General features: G+C 42.5%; 1 protein-coding gene across 4 annotated transcripts in view; it reads right to left on the reverse strand.

Moving 5' to 3' along the window:
* The window catches only part of ATXN1 (ataxin 1), a 215,886-nt gene extending 195,018 nt beyond the window's left edge, over positions 1–20,868 (reverse strand). The window contains exons 1-2 of one of the 4 annotated variants that reach the window (XM_066545181.1): positions 20,247–20,517; positions 13,654–13,773 (exon numbers count right to left, since the gene is read on the reverse strand). The gene's annotated coding sequence lies outside the window, so the exon portion shown is untranslated. Of the gene's footprint in view, positions 1–13,653; positions 13,774–19,100; positions 19,247–20,246; positions 20,518–20,758 lie in introns of those variants that run through there. The other 3 variants (XM_066545207.1, XM_066545198.1, XM_066545190.1) reach the window with 3 other exon arrangements.
* Between the last annotated feature and the right edge of the window lie 2,742 nt (positions 20,869–23,610).

Raw genomic sequence — 23,610 nt, forward strand, 5'->3', positions numbered from 1 at the left:
CTTAAAATTTCAGCAGCCCTATCTGGGACAGAAGAGCACTTATATTAGTCACATGGCATTTTACTTAGAAATGTAGCATTCAGCTTTTCTAGCAGTACTTCTGCATTTCCCCAAATTGTCTTTTGTTGTTTCTAGCAAAGCTACACATCTGTTCTTTTTCTGGAGTACAACTGAGCCCTGAATGTCAATCAAATGTATAGTATTTAGAATATATTCAGTATTCAGATATATATTCCCTAACTGATGGTGACTTTTACATATAGAGAACCCTTGAGCTTTGTGGGGTTTGGGGGGCTTTTTTTTAATATTCATAGAATAGTAATTATGTCTTTCATAATTTCTACTGCTCTTAAAAAAAATTTACTTTTTTTTTTCCTGTTTCAGTACTTGGTTGAATCTCTTTCTTTTGTGATTACCTAGACTGTGGTCACGCACCTTTGGCTGTAAGGGGTATTTTTACTGTAACATGTAGGTGTCTTCAAAAGCAACATATTTTAGAGCTGCGCAGCTGAGAATGCACTGAACTGTCACTCCTTTCTACCAAGTTGCCAAAGTTCTGGAGAAACTTTCATATAATAGCAGCAACTTAAAATAATGAATGCATAATAATCCACATACAGAAAGGTGCATGCTAATTAGATACATTTTTCTCCTTGTCAAAGAACAGCTTCACAAGGAAAGCATAAAAACCACATTGAGTCTTCCATTAACAGGAAACACTTTAGGCTATAGATCAAAATGAAATATCTCAAATAGCTTAAGGAAAGCTTTATTTTCAGTGTACGGCTTGATGATGCCATAAAGAACTTTGGTACCATTGCACAAGTCAGTTATTTCCTCCATTCTCCCCTCCAAAAGTGAAGGGTGATTGCAGAACATGCATGCTTCTTTCAGTCTTAATTCACTCCAAATTTGAGCCAAAGGGGTCTGATCCTAACACTCCAAAAGTCAACAGGAGGAATGCCAGTGGGAACAGGGCCTAAGACAACATTTCTACAGTAGTCAACAACACTGAGTTATATAAATACTTCCTAATATATCAATACTGACTGGTCATCAACATTTCCATTATAATCTTTGTACTTGGAGATGGCTGTTTGTTGGATGCTGTCCATACTTCTCTCCAGCCAGCCGAAATGAATTGGTTTTGAGTGATACAAGGCCCTCTCTCCCCTCTGGAGACCTGCAGACAACTAACAGAACCATCATTTTTCACACAAATCAACAGCATCCTACCATCCTAGGCTGAATTCCAGTTTACCTGCTTAGATACAATGTACTTTTGCAGGGCTAGAAAAGGAACCTTTGGTTTTGTTTCAGGAAATCAAGGGCTACCCGATTTTTCATGTAGTATGTCATGATGTCAAATAATCAGGGCTAGAAATACAACAATTAGGTGTGAACAACAGCTTCTGAATATGTGTCCTGCAATTCTTCTTCACTTTGTTTACAGTGCATTGAGAATTATAAATTTAGTAATAAACAGCAAAATCTAATCTACCAAAACAAGGAGCCTGTCACAAAATGCTCTTGAAAAAATACCAGGGGTATTACTAGCATCATAAGCAGTATTCTTCCCACTCCTGTCAAAAAAGCAATCCTTGAATTTGATCTCCTTGCACTCAGAAGAATGGCTGTTTGTCTACAGAGCCTCAGCACTATTATAACTGAACTCATTATTTTAAAGTGCTTGGAGCACCTTGGGCATGACAGAAGACACAAAAAACCCCAAGTTCTGTTGGACAATATGAAACTCATACTAATATTAATTAATTCAAATTCACAAGATACGCTGAAGCTGTTCCAAAAAAGCATTATAGTATATTTTGAGAACAAATACTAGGAGCAAAACACAGAACTTGGCTTAGTTTAACCAACCTACCAACACAACTTCATGAATCTTTAAAATGAACCCGAGTCTTTTCTCTCCTTCCTGCTCCTGGAAAGAAGCTAATATTAGACCCACCAAACTGCACTAATCAAGAATCAGCTCTAGAAGTAATTCTTATTTCTGAAGAAATCAATTATTAAGGGAACTGATTTTTAAGAGCAGTGTGGGTAAAATGTGAGTGCAACTGCTTCATGCATTAGTTGAAAGGTTTAGCTGAAGGAATGGGCATACATGTTACCCTCAGTTTTTACAGTGAAGCATGTTTGTTCCTTCTCTTGCCCTTCCAGTACTTCCCTGTATATACTCATTCATCTTCAAGCCTTCCCTGGACCAGCAGCTGAATGATGGCAATGGACAGGTATTTGCAAAGTGATCCTATCACTGCCCCCCCTGAAACTCAACAACTTCACCATGTAAGATATAAACCTGCTGAGGAGAGCTTGCTGTGAGACTGCAGAGCACTCTGCTCTGCAGAACCTGGGCCAGAAACAGCATGATGGACATCGCTAACACAGTGCTAACCAGGTGAGGTGGGGTGAACTCTGTGTGGAGGCTTATAGCACACTCTTTCTTCACAGCCGAGGTGTTTCAGTGGTTTTTTTCTAAGGTGCAAACACGCAGAGTTTATACATTTATGTTGACAGGTTAGCAGCTTTGCTCTCAGTAGTAACCACAATTTCTTTTGAAGTTTTTAGCTGAAGTTAAGAGACGACCCAGGTCAGTACTCACACATCACACACCACAGCTTTCCTCAAACACAAGAAGAAAAACCCAACAACGAAAAGCCCAGCTACAGAGTAAACACCACTTACACACACCACAAAAGCTCTTATTTTCCATGCCCATCCAAGACCACAGATTGTCCTAAGACTGAATACTGGCTCTCCATAAAGGACCTCTGAGCCTATCCGAGCATCTCAGCTCCCTGCCAACCCGCCGGCACCCAACAACAGGGCATTGCCCATAACAGAACTGCCCTCAGCCAGCTACAGCAATGCACTCAGCATCCAGACAGCAGCTTCTTTTCATTCCATACCTTCTTGTACAGGCCTTTGTAAAACACACACACAAAATCTTTACTAGTACAGAGGGAAATCAGTGGCTACAACTGCAAAGCGCCGCGTTGCTAGCCAGAGACGAAGAGTACACAATCCAATGCTGAATGACTGCCAGCAAAGAGGAGTCCCAGCTTAAGGCCTCAAAAGCACTTGGAAAGCTGTTGCCTGGCTGATTATGTCCCCGTGAAAGGGTAAGGCTCCAGAGCAGCGTGCACAGCAGATTACAGGCAGGAGCTGCAGAGCTGAGCCGCCACACATACTCTGCAAGTGCACCCTGGTGCGTACTCGCACGGCAACGCACCTCCCAGGGAGGGCAATCCTGTGAGCGGCCAGGCTGCAGTCCCTGGGCAGAAATACCTGCTCAACTCCCTCCGAAATCAACTGGTCCTTAAGAAAATTTAAACATCAAGTGAGGGATGTGGTAAAACTCCAATAAAAAAAAAAAAAAAAATTTAAAAAAAAATAGTAAGGGCAGTGTCTCTGAAAAAAGGGACAATTTGGCATTTGCAGTGTGTACAAGATGTCTTCATACACTTTCCTGATTCCTTGCCAATAACTATTCAAAAAAGACCACTTAACAAGCAAACAGGTCTTCAGTACAACAAATAATAAAAAAGAGAGCAAAGCTTGTGCTATTTAAATATCAGGAAACATTCTGCTAATCATGCACAGATGGAAGTACAGACGCTTCTGCCAGACGCCTTGTTCAGAAACTTTGCTCTATTTTTAATTATTTGATGCACAGAGGACCTGTTTGCTGATTAAAAGGGCACTGCCTTTAAAAGCACTCCATCAATATGGAGTCTAGCGTTGTTTTTAAAAGAGGACTTTAAAAGTAGTAACTCATACCTCCAAGCTCCCTGCACCAGTTTTTATGATCTTATAACCATGAGGTTGAGGGTTTTTTCAGATGTTTTTCTCACCTCGAGAAACTGCCTACATACAGGAAAAGTGAAACTATACTCACGCTATTGTTAAATTCACTGAGTAAATAAATTTGTAAAATGTGTATTTTCTTCTAATATCCCTTAGTCTGTATCTTTTTGTTGTTAATTTATAACAAGAAGGGTTATCAATTTCCAGATAGAAGTTATTTTTGATGGTTTCCTGTTTAGTCAAAAGCCTCCTTTTTGAGAAAACATACCAAGTCCAGCATTATCAATCAAAATAATTATTATATTGTTTGGGTTCTTTTGAATCTACTATAACCACAGTATCATTCCAATGTCAGTTCATGGCAAAAGCATGCTGATACACAAAAAAAAAAAAAAAAAAAAAATTAAAAACCCATCTTACATATTTCCACTTCACACCTTAAGTGAACTTCACTCATTCAGTGGGTGCTTCATTCTGGTACTTCTCCATAGCAGTCCAGGAATTTTTCCCTGTCTGAAGAACCTCACTCAAAATGCATACTATGTCACTTTTATTTTCTTTTTCTGAATGAAGTGCTTTTCAAAAATTCTTTTTTGATTTAACTTATATTTCACAACCTATTACTAGAGAACTTTATCACTGGAGCAGAGTCACGGTATGAGAAGAAATGATGATAAAGAAGCATAAATAAAAGTGCTCAAGCTGCTACTTTTGACCCATCAGTATGACACATGAAAATGGTACTACATTTTTTACAGTTTACATCAACAATTTGAATTATTGCTATTAATGCAGTAAAAGAATCCTTTGATTAGAAGATCACATGATATGATAATAAAGTAATAGGTTCTCCATTATTTTATAAGCAAATGACCCCAGGCTCATGCTCAGGTACAGAGAAAATAACTGAATGAATTTTGGTTTTGTGGTTTTCATTGTTTGTGTTTTTTTAACAATGCCAGCATGTAACATTTTACAAACAAATATATGCTACTGATTTGTTAGAAATAGCTGACAAGCCTAAAAAGCAAGATGTCTGCTGAAGAGACACTGCAACTGGAAACCAGGAAAGACTAGCAGGGGCACATAAACTGAAAATCCAATGTTCAGCCAGAGAAACAGGCACCCACAGAGAAGCTTCAGAGAAGAAATAATGGTCTTTTCCCATGAGGAGGAGCGGAAGGCTGCATGGAGTGAAAGGCTTGTCCAGGCAGATCACTGGGGTTGCAAAGCTCAGAATCCAGCTAAGACTAAACTAGAAAGGAAGAGAGGTAGATGAAACAACATTCAAATTTGCATTTCTGCAGAAAACTATTGAGGTATCAAAACACTCTAAGCAGAAGGGCATTTTAGACACATAGAAACACACACAGAATTAAAAGGGAAGAAAGGGTCTACACAAAATCTAAGTATTGTGCCGGTAACAAACCCAGTGAGGGAGACGTGTACAAGTAGGTCAGATATGCAGCAGTAAGAACTGCTGAGCACAGGAGAATCTTGGTAGAGAAAGCGGTGAAGAGAAAAACTAATTGGCCAGCAACAAGAGAAAGAAGTCTGGAAATGGTTTAAACAGGACAGAAGGATAAAAAGGCAAAACACTGCTTGGGCTATGTAAAGAAAGATTAGTCTTATTCACCAACACATCCACCTGAAGCACAGGAAGAAAAGAAGACTGATGACATTTGCCTGAGCAAGAACTTTCAGTCCTTCTCCACTTGAAGGAAAAGCCAAGTGACTGCTCTACTCCCACCAAACAAACCGTGTGTGATCAGCAGTGCTGACCTGTCTGTGTCAGCTCTGAGCCCAGAGGCTCAGACACACGCCAAAGGCCCCAGACTCTATCACACCACCCACATGGCTCCATTGAAACCACCCAAGTAAGTAACAGAGGTGGGAACCCGACCCCTTATTTCACCACAGCCTTTGGCTGAGCACCTCGGTGCATTGCACAACACACACCCTTCGTGTTAAATAAGAGCAGCATAAAACCACTGGTTGCTGCAGCCTAGGTTGCACAGCACTGCTGGTTTCATAAAAGACACCCTGGCTGAGCTGTATAAACAGCAGCAAACACTGCAGCCAGCCAGCTGACAGCTCAGATGAACACACCTCATAGCAGAGCTGCACACATAGCAGAAGTGTGTCTTAGTTTGCATTTCTCCCATTCCATACAGCCAACATGACATTCACCAAGTTTGACTACTTAGGTAACAGGGTTGTACTCGATTGCTGATGTTTAATGTATTTCAGATGCTTACTTTCTACCCACCTCAATTTTCCTTAGGGCTCTTTCTCACTGTACGCTAACAGATAACATCTGGATAGTAACCTCATGTAACAAATGTCATACTTTCATTGAGGAATTACTTTAATTTGCTCAGTCACTACACATCATATTCCCTCTGAGCCTGCTACTGAGGTGCAATCGAAATAAACCAGTAGTGACAAACAAATGGCAGGAGGCATCCATGCTGGTTCTATCACTCTCACACCTGAAGACCACACAACAAGAATGAGTTACTTTGTCATCTTGTGCAAATATGGAGCAAAATGCAGACTTTTACTCCTCCAGCTCTTCCAGGATTGCAGTATCACATCTGTTTTATGACACTTTTCTAATGTATTTGTGAGCTATCCAAACACCATATAGTATAATTTTAAACTATAGATTATTGTACTGTAAGCTCCACCGTCATCCTCTTTCCATGTAAAACAGGACACGTGTTACACGTACTCATATGTGACATATATCACTTACCTCCCCCCAGTTTAATTAATCAACTGTCAAGTTCACAAAGGAAGTCACATGTGATTTCCAAGACTGTCACTAACAACAAAAATATCAGGCCAGATCACAGCAGAGATCCAAGAAAGCTTAGCAAGAGTGGCAAGAAGGAAACGTGAAACTCAACCTGATTCAAAGAGGAAACAGACAAGTCCTAAACAGAGAGGTGCAGCAGCTTCTCAGTTCTGCAAACAAGGACATGCAAACACAAATCGTATGACCAGACCAAGCAGGTCATCCTCAGCTAGAGCAGGTGTTACTTACAGAAGAGTGATGTTAACAGGGTAGGTGGTGAGAAAAAGGAAAAAGAGAATCCAGAGGAAAGAAACACAGTATCCAGGATGTATCAGGCTCTCCTTGTAATAGAGTAGAGAGAACCTACCATTTTATTTGGTACCAGGGAGAGAACAGAAGTGGTCAACAGGGAAACCTCCCTGTTGTTAGTGAGTTGGGTTTTCTTTGTTTTCAACCTGAGGCCAAATTTCAATGCATTAGCATGTAATTAAAATCTTGGATTAACTGAAGATCATGGTCACAATATTCATATGTTAATGCTTCACTGGCATAACTATTGATAGAAATAGTATTGGCATGTATCCATGTGTCTGGGGCCAAACACTTTGAAGTTCAATCTTAGACACCTCTGAAGCAGGCAGACGAAAATCTGTCTAAATCAACATCTAATAACTCTTTGGCTGCCTCTGGAAAATAAATATGATACCACAGATCAGGATGAAGGTCCATCCACAAAAGCTGTAATGGTTTGTAGAAGGATTTGTCAAGGGACAAGTCCTGTCAGTGTAAGCAAACCTTTCATATCACAGGTGAGGCATCCTAAGAAAGTCACATTTCTTTTCTGATTGTTACAGAGGATTTCTATTTTCAGCAATGCCTATATAGCACTACCTGAGACACCTTGAGTCATTAAAATATTAAATAGAATGAAAAATAGGTTTTAAAAATTTGAAAAATGGTTCAATGACCTTCTGTGAGGTTTTGACTCCTTGTGTTATTATGCTATTTAAAATGCTTATTCACTGCACTTTATAAAATCTCAAATTGTATTTGTTTTTTCTTCTTGTATCTTTGCTTCTAAAACATTATATATTCTTTAAAAAAATCCAAAAAGGAAAATGGGACTTATTTTTGTAGTAATTATTTTAAATAATCTCCCAAGCTACTTTCTATCTGTCTGTATATTTGCTGTAATTGTGTTCATATTTGAATTCTGTACTTCAAGCCATCTTTGATCAACTTTATTAATATTCCTTTCAAAAGATTTTATAGCTGGTGTACTTCATGAACACAATTAAAGTAGATTAATCTGTTCTGAATTATATATGTTTCATAAAACTACTGTTGCTCTGATTAATTTTACAAAAACACATGTAACTATGTACAAATGAGTTTTTTCTCATTGATAAAACCATCCTGTTACACAGCTTCCAGTACTGGGCAAGAGATATTATTGTGAGTATCTAATAAATCAGCAAGCCTGATGATGCAATGTCATTTGAGCTAATACAAAAAATACTGTATTTTTATTTAATAAAGGAAAAATAGCCCAATTCTCAGCTTATAGCACTGGCTCAGCCCCAGTGGAAATCTTCTGGTATCAGTATCAGTAGAATAATACCACCATCTAGTCAAAGTGACTGTAGATGATCCACAAACCTTTCTCCACTGAAACCAGTAAAAAAAATTTCTTCAAATTCAATAGCATGGTTGAATTTCAGAGACACTGGGACTGAACAGGACCCATCTGACTCCTGATCTGCAAGAGAGACTCACTTTGACCTTACCATGACTGTCATGAGCAGGCTGATGTCATTTCACCCCATAAATCCCCTCGCCTGGTGCTGTAGCTAAGCACTGCTGAACTTAGGTACCCTCTAGAAACACTGTGATGCTGTAATTAGCAGTGAGACTTCTAATGCATTCCCCAGCAAGGAACAAGGGTTGCTGTGGCCACTGGAGTAAAAGAATGTGAAAAGGAAGTGGAGAAGAATGAATAAGACAGGTAACAGCAGAGAAAACACAGTAAAAACTATCTAAAGTATCTCATATTAAAAGAACACAAAAACCACCAGGAGTCGGCTAAGCTGTCAGATGGGTATTACAATAAACAGTGGTTTTTTTAAAAAAAAATTCCATTAAATTGATTATTTCAGTGGAGAAGATCAATGATACATAGAAGGTATATCTCTGACATAAGCTTCTGCTTCTCAGCGTCTAAACTACATTACGTTTGGTGCTTGGGGTTTTTTTGAGAAATTCCATATTTAAACTTTCTGCTTGCAGTGCAACAGCAATGTAAACCCTTCCTTTATTTTTTGGCAGTTGCTGTGCATCACTCACATTCAACTGATCATTAACTGTGAACTGTTCACGTATCTTAGTGTGGTTTCAATGCTCCTATGGCAAGGCTAAACAGCATTTCAGAAACAATGATATCCCCAGGCCCACACTGTAGTTTCTGAAGCACAGATTAAGCACGGCATTCTGCTCAACAAGCTCATCACTGTTAAGTAACTCATCAGAAAATAAAGAGGGAATTATCAAATGGGAATTGCCAAGTAATTAGTTCTCTGAAGCAGATGACATACAACTGTTAAAGGGAGGGGCTTCCCTGCTAGTCATATGTCAAAGTAGAGCCTCCTAATCTGTAAATAAAAATTCAGTACATATGATTAGTGTGATGGGTTTTTAACTGCTAGTGGTACATGGAGAATAAAGTTACAACTTCTTCTACTGTAATAACCTACTAGGATTTTTTCCCCTTGAATATATTGAATTTTCAAACTATTCTTGATCTACTTGCTGTCAGACTACCTTGGGAAAGCTATGAATACAGCACAGTACCAAGCAGAAAATGTGTTCAGAGGCTACAGAAGAGGAGAAATGCATTTATTATTATATACATTTGAAAATATCACTTTCTAGTCAGCTGCTACACTTGCCACTGAAAAGGAACCACACCAATGAGAAAATATTCAGTAGCACAAAATTTCTAAGCACAGTAAAGGAGGATTAAGCCTGCTTTTGTAATTATCCTTCTCCATTAAAGCCTGACTTTCTGTCAAGTAGCTGGCCTGACAGAAATGTTAGCTGTACAAAACTATAGAGGCCTTCACACGTGGGTACCTGACAGGCAAAATGTGGTAACGGTCACAACCACACTCCAATACAAGTGAGGAACACTTTGGCATTTGTACTTGTTATAGAACAAGGAGTGACTCAATAAATCCTGAAGTCAGGTTTACAGCTAGTTCCAGAAAAAGTAACTGATGAGAAAATAAAGAGGCAATTATCAAATTCAGGGTTTGCCTCTATCACAGTGTCTCAACATGAGAAACCCCTCAGCCAACACATTTAAATCCAGATGCTGCCACCTGGGCTAATTTCAGACCAAAATTATACCCCTAGTAACGAGGGCTAACTTTCTTTCAAAAGCACAGCCCTGGTTTTGAGGCAAGGCAAACCCCAGCAGCACACCCCTGCCCAACACACAGAGCCAAGGGAGAGGCAGCAGGAGGACACACACAGATGCTCAGGCTTGCACACAACTGCACAGCACATCCAGACACCTCACCACTCCTCACCCCCAACACATGGAGGTTCTCCATCTACTCACACTAACATCCAAAAGCCCACACTTTTAAAGGAATACTAACAAGTTGCAGAGTGTGGGACAGCAAATCTCATTCCATTTGCAAATACACATTTTAAAAACACCAAGTTGGAAGGCGAATCAAACCTCGGCTAGTGCCTTATATCACATTATGAATGTCAGCTTTGTGTTTTTATGCAGGTATACCACTACACCCCATGCCATTTACACTTCAGACCATGTTATGAAACTTTCTATCAGTCAGACAGCAGGCCTTCAGTATCTGCAGTAGGAACAACAGGGGAAAACCATGAAAGGTAATCGTTGAGGTGAGGGGACCACAAAGCCTCAATTTTAAGACATCCATCAGCACTCACATCACTTCATTTAATTTACCTTTCAGCTGCTCACACATAAACAATTTTTAAAATTTAAATTATTCCTAATTACTATCCAGTTACACCTAGTTCACAGCTCCATTTCACTTGTGCTGTTAACGCATCAGAAATCTCCATTGCCTACCTTCTTTTAGCCCTACAGATATTGTAGACCCTCATAAAGAGCATGAGGGAAGAAATAAAACCAGCTATGATAAAAGGACCCTGATATGAAAACCAAAAAGCTACCATCGCACACAGTAATATAGAGACAGATTAGTTCTTTTTATGTTCAATATTAAGTATTTTAAAAGGGCAGACTGTTGCCTGTTTACAGAGAGAGGTAGCCAGAAGTCTGCGTAAAACAGAAATTATGTCTTATGTAAAAAATTAGCTATATTAGGTAGCATACAGGCATACTTACTGAAAATTCAGCCAAAAAAAATTTCTTACAAATGGGCTGCAGCTGTAAATTCATCCCAGTATTATGATTAATAAATATCAAGTGAATTGACAACAGAAAAGATTAAAAAGAACTCTTTAATTGTTAAAATGTCCAGTACCTCATGCAAAATCCTCTCAAGACAACTGTATAAAAGAAAGCATTGAGTCAATTGCCTACGTGGAAGAAGGCAGTGCATGCTCTGAACAAATAACAATAACTCTATGTTTTGGAGAGCAGGCTAAAATTAACTAAAAATAAAAAAGAAAGAAAGCTGTATATTTTTATTTATTTTTGCTTTACTTTTACTAATACCCATGTCCTTATCCAGGCAAGATGCTTAGCTGGCTCTGCAGAAAATGCTGCTTGAATTAGAAGGGTAAGCACACCTGGACAGTTGACACACAACAAAGATGTTACCCACTGAAGCCATGAATGCACATGCAGGAACATCAGGCCTCAAGTATGGCTTCTGAGATGCATTTTGGATGCCTTCAAATGTGTCCCATGTTCTCCCTCTGTCAGACTCCAGGGTCATAACCCAGGTCTGCCTAAAATGGAGCAGGGCAGCTGCCACCCTCACCCCAAAACAAATGCAAAAACCAGAAAGATGATGAGTGTGAGTATGAAATGCTCTATCTGTGGCTGCTCCCTACACAGTGCCACGTCATGTTTCTTTTACGTGTTACAACTGTGAGCTCCTGCCTGTTTCCTCCAGTAACAGAAAAAAATTTGCAAGCAGGCAGTGCCTATCCCAATAACTTTTATTTCACTTATTTAGTTATACAGTGGGCCTGATTTTGATTGTTCCATAGAAAAAATGAGAACTAATGAGGTCAACAGAGGTACCTTCAACTCAGTAACTAAAATGTCCAACAATAAGAAGTTAAACCAAATCTAACCTCATCTAAGGTCCACAAATACAATACAAAACTTCAAGCTGAGCTGGTATAGGAAAACAAGAATTTTAGTACTATACTCCTATCAGACTTAGCTAGGTTACATTTTTAATCTAAAATGTTTGTTTAACATTGAATATATTGTCTCTCATGCAATTGCAGAAAATACCAGATGCTAAAATATCCAAGGTGACTTAGCAATACATTATGGGTAACACAATCTTATTATTCATAGGACTTGACTAATGCCCTATAAACAACTACTTCTTCTAATTGAGATATGTACGTTTTTCCAGCAGTAATCATTTCTTAAAATAAACACATTTTTCTACAATCCAAGTTAATCTTAAAAAATAAAAAATTAAATGCTTTGTGTAACTGATAACATCGTAACAAAAAACTTTTTCTATTTGATGTCCCAAGTCAATAGCTGCTACCAATTCAGTTCTCTTCCAAAATGGAAAGACAAAGTGTGCCAGTGCATGGGCACTTTGTGTAGTTTTTTTACTCTGGAGAAACTCTTATTGCTCTGAACTTACAGCGCTTACCACTCACTCCCACCATTCAAGCTCCTTTGGAAATTGTAACAGGCCTGTCCTTGCATGTAACTACTTGCCTAGGCAACTTCCCTCTAAAACACAGCACCCTTCCCCACAGCCACAATAAAATGTAAATGATGCACTGCGTACTTTTCTATGACATGCTGTATACATTAAGAAGTTATTCTGCAATGGAGAATTTCTGATCAGCCCTACATAAATAAGAGTGCTTATTGTAATTAAGCTTTCAGATTGTAAATTTAAAAAAGAAACCCTTTGGTTTTCTGCAAGCAATCACTATATTTCATTTTCTTTTATTTAAAGACACAGGCAATTTTATTATGACTCTTTATCTTTTTTTCCTTAAAAAATAGTGTACAAGTATTGCCAATTCCAAGCATTTAAAAATCACAGAATAGGTCCAAAAAACCAGGCTGGCTTAATGACAATCAGATTAAAGAAATAAAATAAAAATTTACGTTCTTTTTATTGGCAGTATGATTGTTGAGTCTTGGGACTTGGTCTTTTCAAGTTATTTTCCACAACCATATGGGAAGGAGAGAGAGAGGAAAGGGACAGCAGCAGACTGATACATGTGCACTTTTACATCTTGTTTGGCAACAGCATTTCAGGGAGAAAAATCAGAAGAACTGAAAGCATTCCTCAAAATAGAGCAAAAGACACACAGATACATCAGTAGTGACTAATTATCCTGGGAACTATTCTAATGCTGGACAAAGTTTAATGTACAGAAGAAACTCAAGACAGTGGAAAAGCCAAGCAGGCGACAAGCAACAGGAATCCTGAAAATTATCATAAAAGTGAAGGAAGGATTTATTCAATTTTACACATGGCATTTTATAACAAGAATCAAAGTCTGCCAACTTTTCCATTCATACTAACATCTTCCAGTAACTGAATACACTCTGACCTCAGGTGAGCATAAAACCACCCATCTGGAACCCACTTGTTCTGTAAGTCACAGAACTGAGTCACCAGAGTTAAAGGAGTTTTTCTGAGCAGAGTTTCTCAAAGACCTCTACTGCCAGGCAAGGGAAGTACAAGCCCATCACAGGTAGGTAATCACACAGACACCAGGAAGATGTGCACTTTGCCTAAAGCCCAGAGCAAACAGTGTACACTTGCTGAAGGAAATAAAAAGCATTGCATTCTCACCTTATTGGCAGAGCATAACTGTAGGGTGAAGAAAAAAATGATGGTAGTCACTGTCCTACAGGGTCAAGAATAAATTCACAGCTTGTATTGCTTGCCCATCTGGCTTGGCCTGCAATGTGACTGTTGATCCAGGAGTTGAGGAGATGGAAACCAAAATAAAGAGAAACAAAACCACAGTTAAGAGTCAACATTTACAGTCATTTACAACACACTAAGGTATCCCAACGAAGACTGAGAGAGGCTGCTTTTACTATTACTCAAGCACAAATAAATGATAGATTTAATTCTGCAGACAGAGCTCATCCAGTAGAGAGCAGAGCCCATTTATTCAGAGTGCTCTTTTCCTAAATGTGATCTTAATGAGGTGAAGAATCATAAGCAAGTGGAGATGACTGTCTTCACTGCCAACAGAATATATTTTATTTGAGAAGCAGTAGCATCCTGAAAACGTAGTGCTGCAATTACTACTACTAGGTGAAAAATAATCACCCATTGAAATGTGACTTTACCTTGTACACTATTTTGTCATTAAAGGTGGCATGCTACAGTTGATGCTTATTACTGTAAATTCCCAAAAAATATAAACAAAGAAAAACTTTAACAATGTAGTTTTTTAATTTTTTTCTGTGATTTTGCTCAGCAAAATCATGAAGAAGCAGCACTGAACTTCTGCTGACATCACCTACTAAAATACATTTGGGGTTTTCACTTGGAATCTCACCAAATATTTTTATCACCCTTGGTACAATCAAAGGATTTAGTGGGACCATTTCTCCCTCACTGAGAATCATTTCTGTTGTTTCAGTTTATGAGCATACTTACTTGTTCCTATTTAGGGAAGGATTTACACGCGTACTTAACTCTAGATAGGTTCTTTAATCAATCCTCATTCAGCAAAACCCTCACTGGGACATCTACTAAAGTAACTTTGCAGACTGGGACCAATGCACACATACAGATTTGCATGTGTTGTACAACCACTTCAGACTACAGCTTTGAAAGGAAAAAAAAGCCATGAAGCATTACATTCTCAACACATGCACTGAGATCAAAAAGGAGTTATGATCATGGATCTAGTTTTTGTCTTTTTGCAAAAAATCAGGAATCTGCAAAGTTTCTTACATTTTAAAATGTTAGTCATGCATCACCTCAGCCAAAACCATGTAAAAACCTTCAATTTTCTCATATAAAGAATGTGAACCACTGAATAAGACTCCAAAATATAGTGCCTTTGACCGAATACCTGTATATTTATTTATCACATTTGGAGTCTTGCTTAAAAGTAAAATGAAAGGATGAGGATGGGATTTTCACTTTGCAAAGCTTAGGCTATTGAAGTCACTGTAATATAGCAAATGAGTCCTTTGCAATGAAATATTTACCTGTGCCAAGCCTGTCATACTTCTCTTTCTTGTTCTAATTATATCTTTATCTGTTAACGCAGAGTTGGTTACAGCAGTCTCAGAAGAGACCTACAACTAAATCTGTTATCTGCACTCTCTGAATTGTACACACCATACCTGCACAGTTCTCCAGAACAAGCAAATCACTCACAACCTGTGTGGTTATAGCTGAGGCTGTCACACAGCCTGACTTCTCTCAAGCATCACCAGCGGCAGCTGCCTCACACGCTGGAGTAGGTTTGCAGCCAGCCAGTGCTTCAGACCATCTACGCAATCCTGACAAGCACTTCCTTTACAGCCTGCCACACTTTTTTTATTGCATTTCTCCCTCAATTAGTACACCACAACAAAAGCAGTGTGCATATGAACAATGACAATCCTAACTGTCATCTGCTAAGATGCGCTGCTAAACCTCAGCAAGGGGAAAAATTAGGCCTTAATTTTGTTTTACTAGACATGTTACCAAAAGAATTGCTTTAAAATTCTAATGTTTAAATCTTTAGTTGCTTTTCAGGTGACTGCATTCAAGTGTCTATTTTCTTAATTAATGGGAAACTAGGCCACTGGATCTATTACATAAAAAAAAATTTAAGTGAAGTTCCATGTCTCTTGCAAATGTCTTTTAAAACAAAACTAGTTTTTTCAACCTTTCTAGATAGATTCAATCAGGCTAGAAAAGCAAAGCTGCACTGTTTATTTTTCAGAAAAGTTTTTTCAACTATGTATATATTGCCTTTTTGAAAATAATTACTTTCTAATACTCTTAGTCACACAGGTAATTTGTCTTACAATAAAATATGTATAAGCAGCATGCAGCACACTAAGGCTCACACTACAGGAGTTATCCTGCTCATGACTATTCCACTCTCTCCAGCCAGTCCAACTAACAAGCCCTTGTATTTCAAGACACCTCCTCAGAATGGAGGCAGCTGCACCGAGCAGAGGATATTCCTTCCTAACCAGAAGGGCAAGTTAGTTGAGGCACTGAGAAGTTGCACTTCAGTGCAGGAAATTGCCTGCAAATACCCTGTCCCCTCACCCCTCCAAGAAGAAACACTCCTGCTCAGCAGGCAGGCTGAGACCTGCAAACTCATCACACCAAACCCAAGACCGCCACTGCCTGTCGCCACAACAGCTGAACCATCAACAGGCATTTCTCATTGCCTCCTCCTCCAGCTCCAGTGCTTTACCATCAGAGTGATTAAAATATCTATTTTACTGAGATATTTCTGGATTGCTTTATGTTCCAGCCTGGTACTACAAACACTCAGGAGCTGTGGGTGCTGATGATTTCTCATCACTGAGACACAAAATCCTCCAGGCCAAGTTCAATATTAGTGTCAGTGCACCCAAGATTAGTGACTGGAGTAGGGGTGTTACCCACTTCTATAGACACTTAATGCTGCTCCTTAATCAGGCAAAAATACTATTTAAGCCCACAGTGCTTTTTGCCATGAAAAGCAATATAGAGAAAATAACAGTGATATGCAGCAGATCACTTTCTGAGCTTGGTTATTCTACTACATGCCTGGATTCAATCCAATAAATAGAGTTATTTGAGATATACACCCATGTAAGTGGCTCACAATCCCATCCCCTGGAGTTACTCCAGATTTATGACATTAGAACACAGTGCCAAATTTAGTGCTTTTAAAAAATTATACCTACATTTATGGAAAAAAGGCTGAAAAGAGTCATGTTCAAACAATGAGAATGAAGACAAATATACATTGCTTGGTGAAACGTTTTTAAGAGCAACATGCAGTTCAGAGCTAATTATATTACATATCCTTTGACGCTGTTATAAACTGTGTCAGAAAGTCTTATTTTGATGAGCACAAATGCAAAATATACACCCATACTAGAAACAAAGTATTTGCTGAGGCAAAAATTATTTTTATCATGAGAAACTGCAGTCAGCTTTCACCTAACACACAGAAGGGCCTAGACCTTGCAAAGAACTATGAGCAGGTTTCAACAAACCCAGAGTGACAATACTGACATCAAGTACCACCAATTTTCATCTCACCAGCCACAGGGTGTAAAGTACAGTACAGGAGTGGAGAATAACAAGCCTGTGGCCTATGATGAGAATGTTGGAATGGGAACTGTTAGCAAACACTGCTACAGCCACCAAACAGTTAAACCAGACAGACGGGGATGGGGGCGGGGGGGGGGGGGGGGGGAGAGAAGGAAGAAAAAAAACAAAAAGGAAAACTGTGAAGAAACTTTCATGCAAACTTGTATAAGGCAAAAGCATTTTTACGAAGTACCACACCTTCATTAATTTGCTAATAACACACGCAAATGGAACTGACGATTTGGCTGACCTGCTAAGTGTGCCACGTACGGTCCCATCTGCCTGACACTCCAGTGGGCAAAGAACACCCTTCCCTAGAAGTTCGGCCATTAGGAACCCACCACCGGCATCTTTCAATTTTCGGAAAGCCCGAGGCGGTGGCCGCGCCGGCCGTACGCCACCAAGGCGGCACACGCAGAGCTGGTGGTAGCCCGCTGGGTCGCCCGGCAGCCACACACGCACCTGGCTGGCCGGTGAATACGGAGAATCCCGTCTGTTACCATGGCAGCCTGATCTAATTACATGACTGATCAGGGCTGGAGTAAGCGCGCTGAAAGCCGGCACCGCTGACATGTCGCTACATGATGAGAGAGACAGACAGACAGCCGAGCACGGAGGAAAACCTATCGACCTCTGCCTTATGTAAAAAGTGAGGAGATTACAGCCACCCTTTCAAAACAGCTGCTACCCGTAAAATGCTGGGCCGGTTTTACGAACAAATTAGGTGCAGTAACGTACAATTACTACTATTATCCTGCAGCATCACAAAAATAACTACGGCGCAATATTTTGCCTGGCCATTCTCAATTTCCCTCTCCACCATTCATAACCCTTGCTCCACATGATAGAACTGCACCATCTCTATCACTCGAACAGAAATAGATTAACATGAAGCCGGGATTTTCCTTTAGGGGACGGTTTCATTCGAAACCGAAATTAAAAGTCCTTGACTTATCAGTGTGTCAGCAGAGTAACTCACTATGCCCGATCGTATCTGACGCGTGAAGTAACCATTACTGCATAAAATACATAACCATGAGCGTTAAGGGTTAAAGTGTAAACTGCTTTACAAAATATGAATTTCTTTACCCTATGAAAGGGAAAAGGTATTCGGCAAAGGTCATTTACCTGCACACCCTTCCCGTTCTGTACACAGAAATCATCTGTAAAGAGGAAGGTTTTACAAACCTAGATTTCTTCGTCTGGTTGTAAAAGAAATGCCTAAAATTTTTCCCCAATTCTATCTGGAGTTCGGGCTCATAGGGGAGAGATGCTGCTCAGAGGAGTCCCTATTACACAGCATACGGTAAACAAAATAAAAATAGCCTGTCGTTCTCGTTGTCTACACAGTGCATTATATAACGGGCTTCCGACTTGTTTTCTTTTCTATTATTACTCTTCAGTAATTCCTCCTCTTCAATAACATGTAAATCGCTCCCAATTCTGTCATTTTATTATTATCGCTATTACTATTACAGTAGGAGCTAACGCTTTTCCAGCACGCTTTAATTTAGACTTTAATATATTCTCAGGAATCACATTGACGGATTCAGCACCCACAACCGTACACGGGGTCATTTATTTGTTTTTCTGCCGGTAAATTACGATGCCTTAGGGTTAAAAAAACCAAACCAAACCAAAACAAAAAATACATGAACAAAAAAAACCCTAACAAATAACCAAAACCCAAACGACAACCAACCAACCCCAAAGCCCCGCAACCCAACCACCCCCACCCGACCCAAGCAAACCCAGAGGCAGCGGGGGATCGGTGAGCGGCAGGAGGGCAGCGGTCGCCACTGGAGGCGAGTGGAGCCCCGGGGCGGCGGCGGCGGGGAACCCCTGCCCCGCTTCCCCTCGGGAGGCCGCCGGCCGGACCCCACAGCCGCGGGCGGGCAGCGGGGCGGCGGCGCCCCGCCGCCCCCCTTCCCCCATCCCTCCCGCCCCGTCCCTCCCGGCAGTACCGGGTGGTGTCTGCAGCCGGCCTGGGCCCTGAGTGAAGCGAAGCGGGGCTGCTGCCGGGCACATCCCAGCGCCAGCGCCGCCTCCCCCGCCGCCTCCTCCTCGCTTCATTCACCCTCCGGCAGCCGCCCAGCCCCGTACTACATACGCCGTGCGGTGGCGGCGACCGGCCCTGCCGGCGACCGGCCCCGCGCTGCGCCCCGCCGGGTCCGCCCGGCGTACGAGCCCCGCACGGCCCCCCCTCACCGCGCCGTGCCGGCCGCGCACGCACACACACACACACACGGCACCGCATCGGCACCGCACCCCCCGCCCGCACACATACACACACACACACACACACACACACACATACACACACACACACACACACGGCACGGCACGGCACGGCAACCCACACACACAGCCGGCACCGCACCCCCCGCACACACGCACCGGCACCGCACACACACGCACGCAGACACACCAGAGCCCCCACGCTCGCACACATACACCGCACGCACACACATATACACACACTGCACACACACATACACACACCGGCACCGCACACCGCCCCCCCGCACACACGAGCACACGCGCAGTCTCACACACCCCGAGGCCACCGCCGCTGCCGCACCGGGGGCAGCCGCGACTCGCAAAATGTCCACCGTCCCCGCGGCCACCCACACCCCGCCCGGGCCGGGGGGAAGCGGGAGGGAGGGAAAGGGGGGGTGAAGAAGGAGGAAGGAGCGGAGCGAAGCGGAGCGGGGCGGGGGGGCAGGGCTGTACGAGCGGCTCTCGCCGCGGGGCCGCCCCGGCCCCCCGCTTCCTCCCGTGTCCCGCATCCCCACTCCGTTTTCTGCGCGGCGTCCTCGGCCATTTCGCGGCCGCCCCCCTCTCCCTCCCTCCCTCTCCCCTCAGGGCCAGGCCCGCGGCGACAGCGCCTGCGGGCCGGGCCGGGCCGGGCCGGGCCGTGGCGGGCCGGGGGCGGCCGCAGCGAGGCGGGCTGCAGCCCCGCAGCGGGGTGGGCAGCGCGCTCCCCTGCCCCCTCAGCCCCGTGTTTTTCCAGCTGGAAATCGCCGGCGGTTTGCAGTCTAAACAAGGGAAGAAGCCGCGGGCGGGTGGGGGGGAGGCAGAAAGCAGAGGAGGAAAAAAAAGCCACTTACTGTAAAGTGTCAGTGGAGGTGGGGTTGGCGGGGGTGGGGGGGTCAGAGAGAGACTCGCACACAAATGTCTTCCTAGCTGATCACGGGGCTTGGGTCTGCTTTTTGTTTGTTTGGCTTTTTTCCTTCCCCCTGCAGTGACACAGGTCCGGGATGTCTCCACCACTGTAGTAGAAATGATGTCTGCGGTACAGCGCTCGCTCCCTCTCCGCTCTCCAGCATGTAAATGGGTAATAGAAGCCAAATATGGAGCAGTTGGCTGCCTCTGCAACAGCTCAAGGATCCTACTTCATGCAAAAGGCGGGGGGGGGGGGGGGGGGGCGGGGGGGGAGGGAAGGGGGGGAGAGAAGGGAGGAGGAGGAGGCAAGGCAACACTCTGGCAGTCGGCCAAGAGAGCCACACAGATTATTGCATACGCACGGCACCGCCGGGCCAAGGCGGCCTTTAACCCTTTGCGGGCCGCCGCACGCTGCCCGGGGCGAGCAGGGGGGCTGGGGGCTCGCCTCGACACTTACCTCCTCCCTCCCCTTGTAACACTTCAAAGGCCAGGCTGGCTCTCTACGGTGGGCTTAATCCCTGCGCACGCCAGTGTTCCAGAGAAGTCCCCGCTCCTGTAGCAGGCTGCGTCGCGGGGCTCTCAAATCACTTTGCAGGCGGAAAGAAATGAGATGGGGAGGGGAAAAAGAAAAAAAAAAAACAACCCAACCCCGAACCTATATTGTTTAAGGGGGAAGAAACAGACAGCTAGCGACGTGTGCTGTCCTTCAGAAAAGGCAGGGAATGCTGGTTTAAAGGATGCATGAAAATCGGTTGCTCAGTCAAGGCTGGTCTGTCTCTCTAAGGGAGGAAATAAAACTGCTGGAAACCAGGGAATGCTCTGAAGCAGCCTCTGCGAGAGTCAGAAGAGGGTGATTTTATTTAAGATGCCATATTGCATTTTGTTGTGGCGAACTGTGAAGTGATTTAGAGCAAGAGTCTGCATCCCACTCCCTTTTTCTGAATTAGTTTTATTTATCCGGATCCTTGGCATATGCTTGAGTTGCTTTGTAGAAAGTACCTTCCACTTCATTCAGACCAAAGAGACTCTGACTCATACCATCTCTGAACTACAAGACAGACAGGGCTGAACCACGCATGTTTGGGTACTAACTCCCTCTGGATTCCTCAGCACTGGTTTCATCAAAGATCCCTTTGCATCTCTCCCAGCTGTCTGCAGACCACCGGGAGCCACTCCTGAACTTCCCCGCATCCCCCCCCCCCCACCAACTATGGCAACTTACACTCCCCTGGCACTCCAGCGTCAGTGTGTTACTCTCTTACTTCCCTCAACGCAGGTGTCTGCAAACTACAGTGATGGGCAAGTAACAGGCATAGATGCAAAAGAGACCAGAGAAAACATCTTCCTTCTGGACTGTCTCAGTCTGATCTTCATGTTAAAAAAATTTTAAACAACCCCCCACACCCCCAAAAATCAATTTACTAAGCTAGATACAACTTAAAGAAATAAAACAAATTATGAAAGCAATTAATAGGACGAATGCAGGCAAAGGATGGGAGGCTATGCTTGCATGCAACCCAACAGTGGCCCATAAGAAGCCATTCACTCTCTGCTTTGGCATCAGGAAGAGAAGTAGAGTACAGAGGCCCCTCCCCACACCAAGGACGTTGCAAGAGAATGTTGCATAAATACCAAAGGCTGTTACATGCCAGCTCCAAGGAGCAGGACTCTGTGGGGTCCCAGGCCTCAGAAAGGCCTGAGACGTGCACTCCATGTAACATGGCCAGATCAAGCTGTTTATTGCAGCTTGTACCAATTTGCCATGACAATAAGCTCCAAGGTACCAGATTCCTAGCAAGTATACCTCCTATGTGTCCCTTTTATATTAGCATTAGGTTTTAGCTGCAAATTAAATCTAGCATTAAGAGTCTAGATGCAAAATACCCTAGGACTCAGTTTGCCCTTATGCAGATCAGCAAAGGAGTCCCTTCTATAAAGGACTGTACTGGCTTACTGTAATTGCTAAAGAACGTACTAATAACATTGTAAGCCGCAGCATTCTGGATTTAAGAGTTGATACTGTAATACAGGCTAGCTTTAGCAAACATAAGGATCTTTTACCACAGCATCTCCTGTATCTTTAGTTCAGGTTCACTATGAAAATCAACACGATTTTCTGTTCTAGCAGCGATCTGAGACAGAAGCAGCAACAGGCCAAGATATCTTGACAAATATGCTACTCAATACCTACAAGAGAGTGAATCTAAAGCAGCAAAGCAGACAGCAAAATTGTATTCACCCAGCTAATGTAAGGTTCATTGATTTAATAAAAGGAACCAAGGGAAAGAGACAAAGACTGGAGATTACTGAAAATCAAGTGAAAGCCCTGGAGAAACTGAAAACCCATCATCAAGGTTCAATTCAGAGTACAAGGCATTCTGTCTGCCACCTTTTTTATTCCAGTAGTACAGAGTGTTACCTCAGGAGAAAGGAATCTTTCCTTCTCAAACATTCACCTTGCCAAGAGGTGTGGCACACGCAGAGAAAGAGAAGCCACATTCATGCTGAAGCAAGCTTTGGGCAACTTTCCCTTCTGCAGCAGGCTCATGTAAGAGGCTTGTGTGTTCCTCCGCTCTGTGGCTATAGTGTTTGCCTCAGGACCCTCATTTTTTTGCCACACTGTATACTCTAGGCTTTTACATCTTTGTCTATGTTTCTGCTTCAAAGTAGAAAAGAGACCCCCACAATGTAAGTGCACTGTAAGTTAAAGCAATAGTGCTTTCCTTAGCCAGCAAGCACTTAACCCATGGCTCTGGGAAGTGCCACAACTGCCACCAGCCACATCACGTTCATAAGCCACTCTCACCTCGGTTCTGACTTGATACATGTTGATTGCACTAACAGACGAGGGATGAGGGGACTATGCCTCTACGAACACGGCCTAACACACATGATATGCAACCATGTCACAAGATGTCCTTGTGCCTCAGCAGCCCCCCTGCCCTATGCTGGGCCTCAATATATTCCCTGCACAAAGGATTCCACAAAACATCACGGTGCTGATGAAGGCAAATAAGTGGGACACAAGAACCCACAAAGACCCAAGCGTTTTCATTTACTGCTGGTGATGTGCTGAAACTGATAGGACTCCCAGGAGAATATAATCTGACCAAAAGATACTAAACAATTTGGCAGGCAAGATGCACACTGTCTAGAAGAAACTGTTTTTCAATTCACTAGTTGTAATGTGCCATCTACACAGCATGTTTGATACAATTAATAGTACTTATAAAAAATGGAAGAATAGAAGGCATAATAAGTTGGATTTTTTTTAACACTAGCATTCAGGGAAATGCAGTGATTGACATT

Source organism: Molothrus aeneus, chromosome 1, assembly GCF_037042795.1.
Source record: "Molothrus aeneus isolate 106 chromosome 1, BPBGC_Maene_1.0, whole genome shotgun sequence".
Lineage (NCBI taxonomy): Eukaryota > Metazoa > Chordata > Aves > Passeriformes > Icteridae > Molothrus > Molothrus aeneus.